Here is a 7,500-nt window from a genome sequence, read left to right as displayed (position 1 = left end):
GTTCGTTACTGCTGTGTGCGTGTGTGTGTGTGTGTGTAGGTGTGTGTAGGTGTTATTCGGGTGATGAGGGAGTGATGTTGAAGTTGACGAAGTTGAAGTTGAAGTTGAAGTGAAGTGATGTTGAAGTTGAAGTTAAAGTGAAGTTGAAGTTGAAGTGAAGTTGAAGTGAAGCTGAAGTGAAGTTGAAGTGAAGTTGAAGTTGAAGTGAAGTTGAAGTGAAGTGGAAGTGAAATTGAAGTTGAAGTTGGAGTGAAATGAAGTGAAGTTGAAGTTGAAGTGAAGTTGAAGTTGAAGAGAAGCTGAATTGAAGTTGAGTGAAGTTGATTTCTATCCCCCGTTCGCTATTCCTGTATGTGTAGGTGTATGTGTGTGTGTGTTGTTTGGGCGGTGAGGGAGTGACGTTGAAAAGCTATTATGGATAGTGGTGCGGTATTGGAGTCATTTAATACTGATGAAGTGGATTACTGGCATTGTTTCATTAATACAGAGCGCTGTTTTGAACGCTAAAACAATTTTCATAGGCTGTAGTTTGTGATATTTTAAAGGTGAGAGGAGATAGGTGTGACGCTATACGAAGGTGAAACATACGATGAAAGAAGATAACAAGATACTAAGAGGAAAGTAAAAACGTAAATGAAGATAAAAAAAAGGCTTGGGGTTAAACAGAAGTAAAAGGTTCGATAAGAGCAAGTAAGAGGAAGGTAAAATGTAAGGTAGGAGAAGGTAGACGTGAAGGAAATTGGATGGTATAGGTCAGGGATGATAACGCAGTCTTGGAGGTTAACAAAGGTAAAAAAATAAGGTAGGAGAGGGTGAAAAGGAAAGTAAGGGATATATAAGGTAAATGAAGGTACAAGAAAGGAAAGATAACGTAGCCTCGGAGATTAACAAAGGTATAAGATTAGACAAGGTGAAAAGGAAAGTAAGCAATAGGCAAGGTAAAGGAAGGTACAGGTAAGGGAAGATAAAGTAGTATTGGAGATTAACATAGGAGGTGAAAAGGAAAGTCAGGGATAGATAAGGTAAAAGAAGGTACAAGAGAGGAACTATAACGTAGCCTCGGAGCTTAACAAAGAAAGTATGAAACAAGGTAAAAGAAAGTGGAAAGGAGAGTAAGGGATAGGTAAGATAAAGGAAGGTACATATGAGGGAAGATAAAGTAGCATTGAGGATTAATAAAGAAGGTATAAAATAAGGTAAGAAAAGGTTAAAGGGAACGTTCGATGATAATAAAGGGTAAGATGAAACAAGAGTAAAGTTCAACAAAGCAAGGAAGGAAAAGGCTCGAAAATGGCAGCCCCAACCAAGGTAACAAGGAACTACCAATTAGAAAAATCAGATTTGGGGCCCGAAGTGGCTTGGTCCAATTCCCTTGATGTTGAGGTTATGTGTGCTAGAGTGTTGCCGAATAGAGCTTGTAAAGGCATTGTGGTGTGGTGTGGTGTGGTGTGGTGTAGTGTGGTGTAGTGTGGTGTAGTGTGGTGTGGTGTGGTGTGGTGTGGTGTAGTGTTGTACCGGAATAGTTTGGATATAGAAGAAAGTATTTAGTGAAAGAGAGAACGAGAGAGAGAGAGAGAGAGAGAGAGAGAGAGAGAGAGAGAGAGAGAGAGAGAGAGAGAGAGAGAGAGAGAGAGAGAGAGAGAGAGAGAGAGAGAGAGAGAGAGAGAGAGAGAGAGAGAGAGAGAGAGAGAGAGAGAGAGAGAGAGAGAGAGAGAGAGAGAGAGAGAGAGAGAGAGAGAGAGAGAGAGAGAGAGAGAGAGAGAGAGAGAGAGAGAGAGAACAGTATATCTGGCACAAAAAAGGCTCAGTTTCCGTGTCATATTTTCCTCTCAAAAATATATCCACCAAAAGGTGAGTGGCGCAAACATTTTACTCTCGGTTTTTGTTATATAGAAAGAAAGTGAGGTAGAAAAATATGAACTCTTTTTGAATAAACTTGAAAACTGTGCAAAACAAGGGAAAACTGAATAAAAATAGAAAAAGAGAGAGAGAGAGAGAGAGAGAGAGAGAGAGAGAGAGAGAGAGAGAGAGAGAGAGAGAGAGAGAGAGAGAGAGAGAGAGAGAGAGAGAGAGAGAGAGAGAGAGAGAGAGAGAGAGAGAGAGAGAGAGAGAGAGAGAGAGAGAGAGAGAGAGAGAGAGAGAGAGAGAGAGAGAGAGAGAGAGAGAGAGAGAAAGACTTAACTAAACATATTGGTAGGTTTCAGGAATAGTTTGTAGATGTATATTGCATTTGAATTGATTTTGAGTTTGTATATGAAATATTTTTGACATTTCTAAGTGCATTTTTTTATAAGTGAAGTTACTAAAGCGGTCGTAGTCTTCTGTTTTTACCTTTTTCTTTTTAACAATCCATCTATTCTTGTCTATCTGATTTATGTCTATTCCTCTATCGATTTATCCATCTAACCATCTGTCTATCTATTTAACACCTTACATTAGGAAACTCTAACGAGACATTTAATATATGAGCCAAGGTTTAGGCAAATATTAGAGGCTAGTCAATACACACACACACACACACACACACACACACACACACACACACACACACACACACCTGACGTCACCTGCCAACGGATCGATAATGGGCCAGGTGTCACTGTTTACAGGTGTTACTAGCCCGCCCCTTCCTCTCCACCCGTCTCTCCTTTCCTCCACTTCCTCACCCCTCCACCTCCCCCTTCCTTCCCTTTCTAGCTCCCGTCATTCGTTTCCTTCCCTCTTCTTTTTTTCTACTTTCCCTTTCTTCCTCTTCTTCTTTTCCTTTTCCCCTTCTTCCATTTCTCTCTTCCATATCTTTCATTTCTTTCCTTCTCTCTTTCCTCCTTGCCTCTTTTCCTTACCTTCCTTCCTCTTCTATTCCACTTATTTTCCTTCTTTCTAGCTGTTTTCTTTCTCTTTTTATTTTTCTATCTTTTCCTCTCTCTCCGTTTTCTCCTTCTCCTTTACCGTCCTGTCATTCCATTCTTTCTCTTCTCTTTCTCGCTTCCTCAGATCTTCACATTCCTTACATTCATTATCCTGCCTTCTCCTCTCTTCTCTTCTCTTCTCTTCTCTTCTCTTCTCTTCTCTTCTCTTCTCTTCTCTTCTCTTTCCTTCTCTCCATCCTTTCCCCATTCCTTTCAAGAGTCAAGCCACCTCCTCCTTCCCTTCACTCTCTCCCTCACTCTCCCTCTCTCCTCATAACTAGCTTCATTTAACTCAACACGAGCACATTTTTCTTTACAACTTGAACAGAAAAGCGTCGCAAAAAAAGGGGAAGAATTATCCGCGCGCTCATTAAGGGTGTTGCATTTCGTTTTGAAGAAGCCGAATAGGAGAGGAAGATTGTCCGGGGGCTAAAACTGAGAAGCGAAGTGAGGAAAAGAAGGTACATGATTATAATAGAGAAGGTGGAGAATGATGGCGAGGAAGGGACATAGACGGTGAAGGAAAGAACATAGAAGAGGAAAGGACGTCTGAAGAGTTTGAAAAGGACAGTAGTTAACAAGAAAAAGGACAGAAAATGATAGTTAACAAGAAAAAGGACATTAGTTAACAAGAAAATGATAGTTAACAAGAAAAAGGACATTAGTTAACAAGAAAATTACATTAGTTAACAAGAAAATGATAGTTAACAAGAAAAAGGACATTAGTTAACAAGAAAATGATAGTTAGCAAGAAAAGGACATTAGTTAACAAGAAAATGATAGTTAGCAAGAAAAGGACATTAGTTAACAAGAAAAGGACATTAGTTAACAAGAAAAGGACATTAGTTAACAAGAAAAGGACATTAGTTAACAAGAAAAGGACACTAGTTAACAAGAAAAGGACATTAGTTAACAAGAAAAGGACATTAGTTAACAAGAAAAGGACATTAGTTAACAAGAAAAGGACACTAGTTAACAAGAAAAGGACATTAGTTAACAAGAAAAGGACATTAGTTAACAAGAAAAAGGACATTATTTAACAAGAAAAGGACATTAGTTAACAAGAAAAGGACATTAGTTAACAAGAAAAGGACATTAGTTAACAAGAAAAAGGACATTAGTTAACAAGAAAAGGACATTAGTTAACAAGAAAAGGACATTAGTTAACAAGAAAAGGACATTATTTAACAAGAAAAGGACATTAGTTAACAAGAAAAGGACATTAGTTAACAAGAAAAAGGACATTAGTTAACAAGAAAAGGACATTAGTTAACAAGAAAAAGGACATTAGTTAACAAGAAAAGGACATTAGTTAACAAGAAAAGGACATTAGTTAACAAGAAAAGGACATTAGTTAACAAGAAAAGGACATTAGTTAACAAGAAAAGGACATTAGTTAACAAGAAAAAGGACATTAGTTAACAAGAAAAAGGACATTAGTTAACAAGAAAAAGGACATTAGTTAACAAGAAAAAGGACATTAGTTAACAAGAAAAAGGACATTAGTTAACAAGAAAAGGACATTAGTTAACAAGAAAAGGACATTAGTTAACAAGAAAAGGACATTAGTTAACAAGAAAAAGGACATTAGTTAACAAGAAAAAGGACATTAGTTAACAAGAAAAGGACATTAGTTAACAAGAAAAAGGACATTAGTTAACAAGAAAAAGGACATTAGTTAACAAGAAAAAGGACATTAGTTAACAAGAAAAAGGACATTAGTTAACAAGAAAAAGGACATTAGTTAACAATAAAAGGACATTAGTTAACAAGAAAAAGGACATTAGTTAACAAGAAAAAGGACATTAGTTAACAAGAAAAGGACATTAGTTAACAAGAAAAAGGACATAAGTTAACAAGAAAAAGGACATTAGTTAGCAAGAAAAAGGACATTATTTAACAAGAAGAGGACATTAGTTAACAAGAAAAAGGACATTAGTTAACAATAAAAGGACATTAGTTAACAAGAAAAAGGACATTAGTTAACAAGAAAAAGGACATTAGTTTACAAAAAAAAAGGACATTAGCAGAAGAAACGGACATATCTAGAGGGGAAAGATAAAGACGATGAAAGAAGGGACATACATAACAAGGAAAAGACATATAAACAGTGAAGAAAAGGAAACTTGAAACGAGAGAAGGACATCAACAGTGGAGGAAAGGCCAAATTTAACGACTGAAGGATATATTTAAAGCATTGAAAAAGATAAACGAAAACAACGAAGAAGATAAAGTAGAGAGGGAGAGAAAAGAGACAGAGACAGATAGAGAAGCAAAGGATAAGATTAAACCAGTGAAAAATACGAAAACAATAACAACAACAAAAGAAGATAATTAAGGAAGAGAGAGAGAGGGAGAGGGAAGAGAGAGACGTAAAAGATATAATGCGGAAATTAAAAGTAACGACGAAATAAGAAATCATTTGCAAGAAAAGAAGGGAATGAGGGAAGATGGAGAACAAAGGAGGGTAATAACAGGCGGATAATAAGAGATGAAAGAGAATTAGGATGGTGGAGGAGGAGGAGGAGGAGGAGGAGGAGGGCGAGGGGAGGTGACGGACAGGGAAGAAAGGGGAAGGGGAGGTCAAAAAAGAGAATTGGGAGGAGAAAGAACAGAATGACGAGGAGAGGGGAAGAAGGGAGAAGGTTAAGGAAAAGGTTAAGCTTGGAGGGAGGAGTAAAGAAGAAGGGAGGAAAGGAAGGAGGGAGGAAACGAAAGAGGGAATGGAATATGAGGAAGGGAGAAAATAGGGAGGGTGCAGGAAGGTTGGAAGGAAGTATAATTAGAAGGAGAAGGAGAAAGAAAGGGAGTAGGAAGGAATTAATGTACAAGGGAAGAGAGGAATGAAGAAGTAGGGAGGAAAGGAGGGAGGGAGGAAACGAAAGAGGGAATGGAATATGAAGAAGGGAGAAATTATGGAGGGTGCAGGAAGGTTGGAAGGAAGAATAATTATAAGAAGAAGGAGAGAGAAAGGGAGAGGAAAAAGGAATGCACAGGGAAATGGAAATAAACAATGTTAAAGGTATAGATAAAAAATGAAATATAAAATCAAATATAGGCGAGGAAAGAAAATAACGGAGAGGGAAGATGGAGAGAGAGGACAGAGAGACAAGGTGGAGGAAAATAACAGAGGAAAGGTCGGAAAGGAGGGAGGGAGGGGGAGACAATAAAGAAGAGAATATCATGAAGGGAAGGTCGAAAGGGAGAGAGGGAGGGAGGGAGAGAAGGTAGAGGGGTTGCAAAAAGGGAGGGAGAAGAATAGGGGAGAGAACAAGGCGGAGAGAGGCATGGTAGGGAGGAAGAAAAGAAGGAAGAGGCAGAAAGGGGAATAGGAAAGGGAGGAGGTAGTAAAGAGAGGGATAAGAAGCGGAGGAAGAAGAAGGGAGAGGAATAAAAAGGGAAGGAAGAGACAGAGAGGTGAATGCAGGGAGAGCGAGGCAGGGAGGAGGAAGAGGAGGAGGTGGGGAAGGGAGGGGAAAGGGAGGGAATGCCAGGCAACGTGGAAGGTGTACTGAGACGGAGTTGAGGGAGGGCAGAGGGAGAGGAAGGGAGAGGGGGAGTGCGTGTCTGTGCTAGTGCCTGTCAATGGTTTGGGTCCGCGGCCGGCTGGGAGAGTGGGAGAGTGGGAGAGTCGCGTGCGAGAGTGGCAGAGTCAACACACGGCCACAATAGGGTTGTTGAGGAAAGTTTGCCGTGTGTTTTAATGTTTACAAGGGAGGAGAAAGCCGCCGGAAGAGAGCCACAGTGGAGCTTACAAGACTTCCGATGTTTACCTGTGAGAGAGAACCGCTCTATATAGTGCCGTGATGGTGTTTACAAGGTTTTATTGAGGGTTTGCAAGTGAGAAGAAAGTCCACTAGAAGGACAGAGTGGAGTTTACAAGACCTTCGATGTTTACAAGCGAGAGAGAACCGTTCTGCAAAGTGTCATGAGAGTGTTTACAAGCTTTCGTTGAAGGTTTACAAGTGAGAAGAAAGTCACTAGAAGAAGGACAGAGTGGAGTTTACAGGACTTACGATGTTTACAAGCGAGAGAGAACCGTTCTGCAAAGTGTCATGAGAGTGTTTACAAGCTTTTTCGCTGAGGATTTACAAGGGAGAAAAAAGTCATCGCAAAAGGACCAGAGTACGAGTAGAGTTTAAAAGTTTACAAGTGCGAGAATGAAGCGACCAACAGAGTAGCATTACAGTTTACAAGCGTTCATTGACGTTGTGCAAGGGAGACAGAAAACAATCGTATGAGGGCCACAATACAGTTCACCAGGATACAAAATTGACAAGCAGAAAAAAAAGTGTCCTACAGTATATTACTACAAAGTGCTATAGAGTTACATGCTAGAGAAATATCCTTTTATTAAGTCTACAAGCTTACACCACCTACTCGCAAAGAAAACGCATACTAAAGCTTACCACTATTAAATATACAAGCATACAGGAATAACAAGTGAAAAAAAAGCGTCTACTATAGATTATCACAGGTTCACAAGACTTACAAGATGAAAGAGTGTTTTAAAAAGTGCCACTACGAGACACACGACAAGCTGGCAATGTTAACAAGGGAGGGAAAAGCGTTCTGAACAGTGCTTGCAGGA

The 7,500-nt window shown here is 39.4% G+C and overlaps 2 protein-coding genes across 2 annotated transcripts in view; one reads left to right on the top strand and one right to left on the bottom strand.

Moving 5' to 3' along the window:
* LOC126984078 (venom carboxylesterase-6-like) overlaps positions 1-7,500 on the bottom strand; it is an 88,732-nt gene that overhangs the window by 25,546 nt on the left and 55,686 nt on the right. The window lies entirely within an intron of this gene.
* Positions 6,730-7,500, top strand: part of LOC126984079 (doublecortin domain-containing protein 2-like) — a 40,430-nt gene continuing 39,659 nt past the window's right edge. Inside the window, exon 1 of the mRNA XM_050837479.1 lies at positions 6,730-7,500. This exon is cut by the window's right edge and continues 359 nt beyond it. The gene's annotated coding sequence lies outside the window, so the exon portion shown is untranslated.

The sequence above is a fragment of the Eriocheir sinensis genome, chromosome 55 (assembly GCF_024679095.1).
Source record: "Eriocheir sinensis breed Jianghai 21 chromosome 55, ASM2467909v1, whole genome shotgun sequence".
NCBI classification, from domain to species: domain Eukaryota; kingdom Metazoa; phylum Arthropoda; class Malacostraca; order Decapoda; family Varunidae; genus Eriocheir; species Eriocheir sinensis.
This window is presented reverse-complemented; position numbering and strand designations above follow the sequence as displayed.